We start from the raw sequence: 12,525 nt of genomic DNA, 5'->3' as shown, positions 1-12,525 counted from the left end.
AGAGTAGTTTGTGAAGTTATAAATATTGTTTTTGTTGGTAGCTTTTGACGACGAGTTTAAAACCGAACCAAAAATGGCGCCGTTGCCGGGGACGGTGTTAAATTGATTGGATTTTCAATAATTGTTTTTAGTTGTATCTTTCTTTATCTTGGGGAAGTCAATCTCCTCAAGGTTGTTCTAATTGTTTTCAAGTTGTTTGATATTTTGCATGACTAGGAGATCACAAGGTAATTTATTACCTATTGATTTCAAGATTGAAAGAACCTTAACCAACAATAGAAGAGTTGCTAGAGGTACTTCAAGAGTTGTAGGTATTGGAGAGATTGTGGACATTCAACCAAATAACATTGAGTTCACCAACCCTTTTGCAAGAGAAGGAGACGATAACCCAATACAAAACCCACCACAAAATCAACCCACAATGCCTAAATTTTCATCACATTCCGTACCAAACGAGGAGAACCTACCAAATGGTACTCCTACACCACCACATTTAACCGGTAATTTCATTGCCAAATCCGCATTCATACAACTAGTTGAGAGATGTCAATTTGGAGGGATGCCTAGTGAAGATCCTCATTCACATATGGAGACTTTTTGTGACTATTGTGAGGCGATTTCTCAAACCGGAGTTACTCAAGACCAAATCCGATGGGTATTATTTCCTTTTTCTTTGATTGGTACCGCAAAGTAATGGTTGAAGAGCCTAGACAAGGCTACCCTTGGTATTGACTCATGGAAGAAGCTAGCACTTGCTTTTTACAAGAAATTTTATCCTCCGGAGAAGACTAACATGCTGAGAGCCCAAATCACCGGGTTTAAGAAAATAGATGAGGAATCATTGTATGAAGCATGGGAGAGATTTAAGGACACTTGTCGTTCTTGTCCACACCATGGACTTAGTGAGTGGTTCCTTGTGCAACAATTTTGGAATGGTCTATATGAAGACTCCCGAAACATTCTCAATATGGGATCCAATGGAATGTTCACCAAAGTTGATGACAATCAAACATGGGCCAAAATCGAAGAGATGGCGGTTCAAAATTCACAATATAGTAGGGCTCGACAGGCTACTAGAGGAGGAAAGCATGAGGTAGATTTCATCACTCAATTAGGTGCTCAATTAAGTGCTCATATTGACACCATCAATTTCAAGTTTGAGATGGCCATGGCTAAGCTTGATGAAGCTTCCAAATCACCCAAACTACATGTTAATGCTATGGTGGCATCATCCTCAATTCCAAGTGGAGTATGTTAGAGTTGTGGAACTTTGGGACATGACCAAAGTGAATGTAGGGGAATAAATGAACAAGTGAATGCTTTCCAAGCATACAAAAGTGGTACCCCTTATTCCAACTATTACAATGAGAATACCAAATTCCATCCAAATCTTTCATACAAGAGCCAAAATGTTCAAAACCCTCAACCAACATACACCCCACCCCCAATGAGAAATCAAGCTCAAAGACCCTTTTACAACCAAAGCCAAGGTTATCAAAATCAACCTTCTTACAATCAATCCAATGACCAAAGCTTTGATGTTCAAAAAGCGGTCCTCCAAATGCAAAAGAATCAACAAGAATTTTTCACCCAAATGCAAAAATATAGCCAAGCAAAAGACGTCACCATCAACAACATACTATCCCACACCAAGATGCTAGAAACTCAAATGACTCAATTAGCATCTTCTAACTCTCAAAGACAAAAGGGGCAATTACCACCTCAAGGTAATCCCCCTAGACATGAAACGGTGAATGTCATCCATTTAAGGAGTGGTACAAGATATGAAGGGCCAAAGAGGCCAATTGATGAAGATGTTAAGAATGCTAGTGACAAGCAAAGAGTTGTGGAGAACTCTAAGGAAGAAGAACCCGCCACCAATGATGTTTCAAAGAAGAAGAGTGAAAAGAAGGCTAAGGAAAAAGAGCCTATTGTGATTAGACTTCCATTCCCAAGTCGTTAAGCTCAGCCTAAGTTTGATGAATAACTTGGAAAGTTCATGGAGATTGTGAAGAACTTAGAAGTCTCAATCCCATTCACGGAATTGATCAATTATGTTCCGGCCTATGCAAAATACATGAAAGACATTCTTACCAAGAAGAAATCCATCCGAAAGCTGGAGACTATTGCCTTTACCAAAGTGAGTAGTGCTATTCAACAAGGGAGTTCCCTCCAAAACTCAGAGATCCGGGAAATTTTTCTATTCCATGCACCATTGGCGACACTGCAATCAACAAAGCATTGTGTGACCTTAGAGCAAGTGTAAGTGTCATGCCATACTCGGTGTGCAAGAGGCTAGGAATGGAAGAACTCAAGTGCACCAACATTACGCTTCAAATGGCGGATCGATCAACAAAGATACCTTTAGGAGTATGGGAAGATGTACCCATGAGAATTGGCAAATTCTTCATTCCAGTAGACTTTGTTATTGTAGACATGGAGGAGGATTCCAACATTCCTATCATTTTAGGAAGACCTTTCTTGCACACTGCGGGAGCGGTAATTGATGTGAAACATGGAGAGCTTATACTTGAAGTGGGAGATGAGACAATCACTTTCAACCTTGACAAAACAATGAGAGCTCCCCGACTACATGAGCCATGTTTCATGATCGACCATTATAGCCGAGAAAATGATCGTAAAAAGTTTGCATCTCAATGCAAAGATCAAGCTATGGGTAAATAATCACCACCCATATGGAAGAAGAAAGTGGATAATCTTCAAGATGCTCTATCCGGAGAGCAAGGAAATTTCAACGACAATGAGAGCTTGAATAGCTCACCACCAATCATGACAAGTACGGAAGAAGGCCTCATTGGCCGTGACAACAAGAAAGAGGAGCTGCTCTTGTCAACTCATGATACCATTGGGGAGCAAGTAGATGAAGTTTGTGGTCAATGAGATGACGAATTTGAAGGATTAGTCAATCCCTACATCGGCAATGCTATGACTTTAGACCAAGGCTTTGGTGATCCTTGTCATCATCTTGATTCAAGTCATCACCACCATGAAGAACACAATGTGAAAAGGTATATGCAAGATCTTTACAATGAAAATGAACAAGCCTACGATTACTTCTACAAGGTGTTGAGCAACATCAAAAACACCTTGGCTTTGCCCCCTTGACATCTCATTCAAGAATGAGAGTTTGGTGGAGTCCTCCCTAAACCACCATTTGTAAATATTCTAACCCTTTAACTAGCATTTTATTTCATTTATTGCATTCTTGTCAATTTTGGAATTACAATTTCATACTTTGTTCAAGATTTTCATTATGAGAGAAAATGAGGGAGGTATTTTAATGTGTTTCGATGTATAGTGTCTAATTTAGTGTGGGGATAGCAAATGCCTAGGCAAACCGAGCCTTCATAGTGCACCCACAATGTTGAGCAAAGAAATGAAGAAAGAATGATACGGGAAATGAAGACCCCCACGGGTGGAATTGAACTCGTAGGTGCAGAGGAGAACTCGAGCATCCCAGAAGGGAATCCGCTCGAGCTGGCTTTGATCCGAGCATCCTAGCTATAGGACGTGGGTATTGGGAGTGCTGGAATTGAAGAAATGGGGCTGTTGCAAAATCTGAGCATATCACATATAGGACGAGCGTCCCAGACCATGAGTCGCTCGCCTTGAGAGAAATCTACACGTCCTGGCTGCTGTCAAAGTTATCATTCCACGCTGTTTATAAATTCGAGCGTCCCCCAGCAGGAATCCGTTCTTCTTGGCAGAGATCCGCGTGTCCCAGCACGGGTTTGAAATTCCAAAGCATACTGACTGAAGATCCGAGCGTCCCCACTCCAAGCCACTCGTCCCCTGCTGCTACTTAACCAAAAACACGGGATCCTCCTTCCTTCCCCAATTCATTTCTATCTTTTATAAATACAAACACACGCCCTTTCTCCCTCAAAACCCTCAATCCCCTCATCAACAAAACACAAATTCCTCAACCAAATTCACCAAAATCAAAGCAAAACTTCCTCAAATCAAAATTAAACTACTCCTTTATCAACAAAAGACCATCCAAACATCAAAATCCTCACAAATTGAATCGATTTTCTAGGGTTTTAGCACAATTTCGAAAATCCTAAAATCGATTGGGAATTGATTGAATCTTGAGGAAACAAGGAGCATTCAAGCACAATATTGGTTTGTTGATACAAATTTGACAAGGAGAACAACATGGCAAGAACAAAAGGTGGAAACAAGGCACCCACAATCTCAAATCTATCCAAAAAGCAACAAGCTCTTCTTGCCTCAAAGGCTATGGTAGTGCATCAATCAAGGGTGGAGATTCAAGAAATTGCTACTCCTATGGTGGAAGCTACACCTACTCCGGTCATAGAACAATTACAAGATTATCCGTATTCTCATAGGAAAGCATTTGTATCCCTTACTAAGAAGACCATTATTGCTATCAAGTTTATATGTCAAGATGCCTTAGATAAATTGGGTGTGCTTGGGAGAAGTAAGACATTTTTCGAGTCCATGAAATTACTTACCCTCTTTGAAATGCAAGAATTGACTTACCCTTTCCCTTACCATGGAGTTTGTAAGCTCCTTGAAGGTGACTAAGGTATATACTCGGAAAAATGTTGAATTCCGCCTTGAGAACAAGGATAGACGAATGTCTATGAGTGAGTTTGGCAAAGTGTTTGGTCTTGAAGAACATTATCATTATGAGAAAAAGCCTTCACAATATGATGCCGCACCCCTTTGGAAAGCAATCACCGGGCGAAAATTTAAGTCTTTCCGGGAGTGCCATGTTCTATATATCCACCATCCGGGTATAAGGGTATGGCACAAGTTTGTGGGCAACACTTTGATTGCAAGAAAAGGCACCAATCACTTTATCGAGCTCGGTTTTCTCTACCTTGAACCTACCATGAATATCAATAAAAAGTTCACCAAGGAATACAACATACTTCAACTCTTACTTGACCGGTGGCTTGATATTGATAATGGTAAAGAAGGAGCGGCTTTTATTGTCAATGGAGGCTTAGTAACATGGTTAGCCAAACACTTTAACCCGGATTTCAACAAAGACAAGACATATAAACCAGTTAAGGGAGGCAACCTTCTTGATTTGGCCACTATGATCAACAAGTTCCAATGGGTCAGGAATGATAATCTTGACAACAAGTATGAGTGGCTCACTAAAGAAGCTAAGTCCTTCATCTTGCCTAGCAAGATATGCTGCATCAATGTCCGAAGTCCAAGCTACCTACTAGCCGTCTCCGATGAAGCCGAGATGATTATGAAGCAACATAGGGAATCGCATGCCGAGCCCACCTCCTCCTCCATTGTGACTCCACCATATCCATTTGCCTACCATGAATTCACACCAATTGGCACTAGTGTCGTGATAGGTGGTACCGTCGTTTAGCATCAAAAATAAATTTATATTCCGAACTAAAACTATAGATAGTGATAGTAAAGGTCGAACCACAGGGAGGTAGGGAATTATTAGTTGCTTTCTATTTTAGTCTAAGGGTAACAATGAGGGGGGTTTTGATTGATTTATAATTAAACCAAATACAAATAAATAAATAGGCAAATGAAACTGATGATGTAAACGATGATAAAAAGGATGCTAAGACGATCGGTTCAATGTAGCTACGACGACGCAAGTCCTAGGTAAATCTGAAATAATCACGTAAGTTGGGAAAATAAGAAGTCCTCTCAGACCAACTTAACAAGTAGCGCCGCTCAGCCTAAGCTACTAGTCCCTAGGTCTCACTAATACTAGCTCACGCCCTGAAAAGTGATTCCTAATGCCTAAATTTTACTTATCTTACGATCTTAGTATAATTTAGTCGTTCAATTGGTAGTCTATTGCCCTCCCCTCTCTTTCGATCTATTGGGTCGGTCAATCTTTAAGAATTTAACAAATAGCCTCTCGGTCTTTTATCAAAAATTGCAATTAAATCAATTGAACATTGCTAATTCTTACGCGATGCAGTCGATCGACTAGCTGGGGCAGTCGATCGACCAGGGTTTCAGTCGATCGACTATTGACATCAGTCGATCGACCGAATCCCGAAACAGGTCTACCTATTCTACGTCGTCTACGCCACAAATTCCTTCACATCTTAGCAAAGGGTGATTACCTACGCATATTAAAATTGATAACAACAACGAAATTGAAAAAAACGATATGGGAAAACATAATTTGAATGATTAAGGCAATAAAACGCAATAAAGAGGCTAGGGTTCGGGATTCTAATCTATCAATTCTATGCTAATGACAAAATAAAGTAGAAACTGAAATTAAGGATGAAATAATACCGAAGTAGAGGGCAAGAATTGAATCCGAAAGCAAGCAAGGAACTTTATTGAGAATTCTAAGCTACGACATAGCTACTGTATTTTTGGAACTAGATGATGAAAATCGATCGATAAACGAAAGCTAAAGCTACGTTATATAGGAATATCACGCAACTCTTATTCCTAAACCTAATATACAATGGGCTTAAGCTAAATCTCGTCTTTAAATTCTCGTCAGACTCGTGGAGTGGTCGATCGACCACTTGACCCGATCGATCGACCACAACACTGCATGCACTGCATTCGTTGATTCGTAGCGCGCACCGATCTTAAAACAGCTGCCATTTCTTCGTTACTTGGTCAAATCAGGCGTTCTACACGGCGTTGGAAAGCTAAGAGGATAAGCTTTCACCTCCAATTAGAATCACTCGATTATCGGCTATAGAACTCGAGATATAGCCATCTGAAACAGCCTGCAATGTCGAGAAGCATTCTGACGGTCTATAGACCATGTAGGTCAGTCTATAGACCACTATAGCTGATAATCCACTTCTAAAACTCACGCAAATACACCTTTCAGGCCTTGAAATGCATTCTAAACTTCAAGTCCGAGTCAAATATTCATGTCCTTCCTAAGCTTAGCTTTCGGGGTCAAGATGTGGTCCATTTTCTGCTCATTTCCGTAATAATCTGCAATATTACATAAAAATACGAGAGTAGACAGAAATAGGGGAAATAGTAGAATAAACTACATATAATAGACATAAAATGCGTGGAAATAAAGATGTAAAACATCATATTATAGACACGCATCAAACTTCTCCATACCAAACCTTTGCTTGTCCCCAAGCAAACTAAATGCAGAACTAAATCTAGATAGAAAGGAGCAAAACATGGACAAAATGAAAATCGTCTACTTAAACCAATTTAATGGATATGAATCAACTACTAATAGCTCAATGTCACGCAAACGAATTTATGCATATTTCGAAGAGATGTTGAACATTTGACCTTGCAAGACTTTCAAGATTGGACTCTCCCGGATCACTCTTCTCTCGACAAAGCAAATGGTAAGCAAGTTATATGTAAGAGAGAAAGAGACAAAAGTCGCTCACCTAGACTCAACCAACATGATCATGCATGCAATATAGTATGATAAGTAATTCTAGCTACCGTGCACATACATTCCAACCATTCAGGGTCCATCACATGCCGAATACTTGCACAGATATGGATAAGTGAGGCTATGGGTAAGAAGAGGCAAAACAATATGGGAATGAGAGGGAAATAGCCAAGCTAGCATCCTAACAAACCGAATAAAACATCCACTTCTAACTCAATGAAATAAACTCAAATGCCTTAATGAATTAGGCAAACACTTCACTAATCCAAATACCACTCCTCATAAAATATAAAGCAAACATAGGAGTAAACTTTTTCTCTCTTTTTTTTTTCTTTCTTTACCGTTTCTTTTTTCTTTTGTTTTCTTTTTTTCCGTTTTTTTTTTCCGGCAGTCACTATTTTTTCAATTTTCTTTTTTCTTTTCTCCTTCATTCATTACCAACTTCATAGAGTGCAAATCGAGCCAAAATTGATACAATACAACGAATACCACTAAAACTACTAAACTAGCTCAGCAAAGGGTAGGCTTAGTTTATGGACTGTAGCTAAAGGGTCAACTGGCAATTTTTGGCTAATGTGAAGCTAATGCGTAAAATGAATAAAAGGGATTTTCGCAAGAATTCTCCAAACATGCAATACCAACCACTAACCCGAATGTATGTAGGCAAAAAGCAATTAAATGTCATACTTGTGCAAATTAATGTTAGACAACATGAAGGGAGTAACTACTCACAATCCTAAATGAAACTGGTCATGAATGACACCGGTTTATAAAGCTCTAATTCTTAGAAAGTTTTGTAGTTTGCCAAAATTTCAAGTCAAGTCTAATTGTTCAACAAATTTTGAAACGAAATTCGAGATATTGCAAAAACTTTTGCTAAAAGATGTGATAAAATGCAGGGTTTAAGCAAATGACAACTATCAGTAATGAATACTCCAATCTGACTCAACCTAATATGCAAAATTAAACGTGATATTATTGAATTTTTTGAATTTTTTCTAATTTAAATTTTTTGAAATTTTGTATATATGGAAAATAAAAAAAAAATGCAAGACAAAAATGTAAACGTGAATGCAAAACAGAATGAAATGCAACGCAAAACCCTTCCCCAAACCAAATCACACAATGCCCTCATTGTGCGAAATCATGTGAGAAAAGAAACAAAGGAAAATGGGATTTTGCGATAAGAAACTAAATAAGACATGAAATTGGGACTCGGAAACTTGCAAGATTTTAAGCGCAAAAGGAAACCTCCCCAAACCAGCGTGAGCTAGGAGGTTTCAGTAGCCAGCAGTGCTACCATAGATACCTGAAAAGAAACAAAACATACCACACATTATCCGAGAAAACAAAATTGGAAAGGTAAATTACGTGCAAGAAATAAAAGAATGAGGTATAGCAGCTACAGTGGTCGATCGACCGCTCTAACCAGTCGATCGACCAAGTTACCTGGAACAGAAGCTTCTGTGCTGCGCGAATCAGTCGATCGACCACTCTAATCAGTCGATCGACCAAGTTACCTGACGTGAACAGTTCCTGCTCACGAATTGACTCAATGAATTGAGTTAACTTGGTTTAATAACCTGTAAATGCACATAAAACGCGCCCAAAATTGCGCTAAACCCAAATGTAAAGTCTAAAGACGGAAATTAAACTAAGCACACACTAAGAGTTTTTATTTCTAAACAACTATGAAGTTTTATTCAAAACAAAAACAAAACACATCCGGGTTGCCTCCCGGCTAGCGCTGGTTTCAGACAGGTCCCGCTCGACCTCTTTTTCTTCAGCATCTCACTCTAATGGAGCCCAATCAAAACAACTCAAGGCTCTCAACAACCTATCATACACCTGCGCATGTGCTACACAAAACTGTAAGTAGCACCATAAGATAGAAATAACATAGGAAATCAAAATGTAGAAACATTTAAGCCTAACGAATTTCCTATGGCTGCTCCTAAAATAATCCACAAAATAATTCTGCCCTCCAGTTAAGGGCGGAATATAAAAGCTCAAGTTAACCACAAGTGGAGAATTAGAGAGCTCAGGAGTAATTGACTCAAAAATAACGCGAGTAGAATCCGGATGCGCAGACGGATAAGAACTGTGAGGTGGAGGAATCTGGTCGGCTAAAGGAGAAGGTGTATAATCATCCCAGATGCAAGGGGCTGTAAAGTCAATTGGGTCAATCGGGTCTCCTAAAATAGGCTCATCATCTATATCATCATAAGTATCCCATTTGACCTCAAGACTGTCTAAATCTACCTCCTCACTCTCCTTATCGCTAGACTTGTCAAGATGGAGATTCTCAAAGAGATCTTTCAAATCATCCTCACTATCAGTGCAAGAATCATAAAGGGGTTCTAAACTATCCTCATAAAAAAGATTGTCAACTACGCTAATGGTCTCCTCTATGTCTCCATCAGCATTTCCTAGGTTGGTTTCTAAGGTCTCACCCACCCCCTCATCTGAGTCAACATGGAGAGAAAAGTTGGGTTTAAGAGTTTCAGCAGCAAACCAATCAAAAAATTCTAATACCCCAATTACGGGGAGTCCTGTGAAATCCCCCTTACCAATAGATTTTAGGTATGCTCGCGTAGGGTCAGTCACTCCATGGATGATAGTCAAGCATGTTTGGAGTTCAGAGAATGCATCTCGTCTGGGCTCGACCCACTCCATAAGCCTGGCGAAATAAGCGCCAAAAATTTCGTTCTCTTCCTGCGGAAATCTCAGATAGAACGACATGAGAACGGTCTCAAGGAACCGAGGTTCCCTGAGACTAAAGAAAGAAAGACTAAAATTAAAAATAACTAAAAATTAGCGCTGCCTCCACGGCAACGGCGCCAAAATTTGATACCGTCGTTTAGTATCAAAAAAAAATTTATAATTCCGAGCTAAACTAACAGAAGCTAGTGGTAGCACGGGTCGAACCACAGGGAGGTAGGGAATTATTAGTTGCTTTCTATTTTAGTCTAAGGGTAACAATGAGGGGGTTTTGGATTGATTTATAACTAACTAATGGCAATAAAAATAAAAGCTACACTAAAGCAAATAAATAAAAAATGTAATCAATAATAAAAAGGATGCTAAGACGATCAGTTCACTGTAGCTACGACGACGCAAGTCCTAGGTAAGTCTGAAATAGTCACATAAGATGGGAAAATAAGAAGTCCTCTCAGTCCAACTTAACAAGTAACGCCGCTCAGCCTAAGCTACTAGTCCCTAGGTGTCACTAATACTAGCTCACGCCCTGAAAAGTGATTCCTAATGCCTAAATTTTACTTATCTTACGATCTTAGTATAATTTAGTCGTTCAATTGGTAGTCTATTGCCCTCCCCTCTCTTTCGATCTATTGGGTCGGTCAATTCCTAAGAATTTAACAAATAGCCTCTCGGTCTTTTATCAAAAATTGCAATTAAATCAATTGAACAATGCTAATTCTTACGCTGATGCGATCGATCGACTAGCTCGGGGAAATGATCGATCGACCAGGTTTTCGATCGATCGACTATTGACATCAGTCGATCGACCGAACCCCAAAACAGGTCTACCTATTCTACGTCGTCTACGCCACAAATTCCTTCACATCTTAGCAAAGGGTGATTACCTACGCATATTAAAATTGATAACAACAACGAAATTGAAATAAACGATATGGGAAAACATAATTTGAATGATTAAGGCAATAAAACGCAATAAAGAGGCTAGGGTTCGGGATTCTAATCTATGAATTCTATGCTAATGACAAAATAAAGTAGAAACTGAAATTAAGGATGAAATAATACCGAAGTAGAGGGCAATAATTGAATCCGAAAGCAAGCAAGGAACTTTATTGAGAATTCTAAGCTACGACATAGCTACTGTATTTTTGGAACTAGATGATGAAAACTGAATGATAAAACTAAAAGCTAAAGCTACGTTATATAGGAATATCACGCAACTCTTATTCCTAAACCTAATATACAATGGGCTTAAGCTAAATCTCGTCTTTAAATTCTCGTCAGACTCGTGGAGTGGTCGATCGACCACTTGGACCAGTCGATCGACCAACAAATACCATGTACTGTAATTGCATTCGTCGATTCTCGCGCGCGCACCGATCTTAAAACAGCTGCCATTTCTTCGTTACTTGGTCAAATCAGGCGTTCTACGCGGCGTTGGAAAGCTAAGAGGATAAGCTTTCACCTCCAATTTGAATCACTCGATTATCGGCTCTAGAACTCGAGATATAGCCATCTTAAACAGCCTGTAATGTCGAGAAGCATTATGACGGTCTATAGACCATGTAGGTCAGTCTATAGACCACTGTAGCTGATAATCCACTTCTAAAACTCACGCAAATACACCTTTCAGGCCTTGAAATGCATTCTAAACTTCAAGTCCGAGTCAAATATTCATGTCCTTCCTAAGCTTAGCTTTCGGGGTCAAGATTTGCTTCATTTTCTGCTCATTTCCGTAATAATCTGCAATATTACATAAAAATACGAGAGTAGACAGAAATAGGGGAAATAGTAGAATAAACTACATATAATAGACATAAAATGCATGGAAATAAAGATGTAAAACATCATATTATAGACACGCATCAATAGGCAACGACTATTTGACTCAACTATTGCAACATATGCATAGGGAAGCTCATGAGGATCGGGTCAATGCTTATCGAGCTCAATATCCGCCCCTCCTTCATTTAACTAGGCAAGGACTACTTGATCCTAGATGTCTTTTGCCTAGTTGTGCGGATAGGGAGGTATTCTTCCCAAATGCTTCTAGAGATGCCAACATTGATAGTGAAGTTGCTAAGGGGAAGGAGATTGTTGTTGATGACGGGGGAGGTAGTAACTCTTGCCATGAGGAAGAAGAGGAAGAAGTGCAAAGTTCAAGTGATGATGAATATGGTGATGTAATACTACGGATTTTCTTAAGTTGAATACTCGACCGAGTAGAGTCTACTCGGCCGAGTAGTGCTAATGGTGTAGTCTGTTTTGGTTCTGCCGAGGAATACTCGGCCGAGTATAGTGAATACTCGACCGAGTAGAGGATACTCGGCCGAGTAGAGGATACTCGGCCGAGTAGAGGATACTCGGCCGAGTAGAGGATACTCGGCCGAGTAGAGGATACTCGGCCGAGTATACACTTT

General features: G+C 39.6%; 1 non-coding gene across 1 annotated transcript; it reads right to left on the bottom strand.

The window, feature by feature from the left end:
• Positions 1 to 793: 793 nt before the first annotated feature.
• LOC141635573 (small nucleolar RNA R71) lies at positions 794 to 900 on the bottom strand. Its single transcript, XR_012540250.1, has one exon. It is a non-coding gene; the product is annotated as a small nucleolar RNA R71 (small nucleolar RNA).
• Positions 901 to 12,525: the final 11,625 nt, after the last annotated feature.

Source organism: Silene latifolia, chromosome Y, assembly GCF_048544455.1.
Source record: "Silene latifolia isolate original U9 population chromosome Y, ASM4854445v1, whole genome shotgun sequence".
Lineage (NCBI taxonomy): Eukaryota > Viridiplantae > Streptophyta > Magnoliopsida > Caryophyllales > Caryophyllaceae > Silene > Silene latifolia.
The sequence above is the reverse complement of the archived record's forward strand: the minus strand, read 5'-3'. Positions and strand labels throughout refer to the sequence as shown.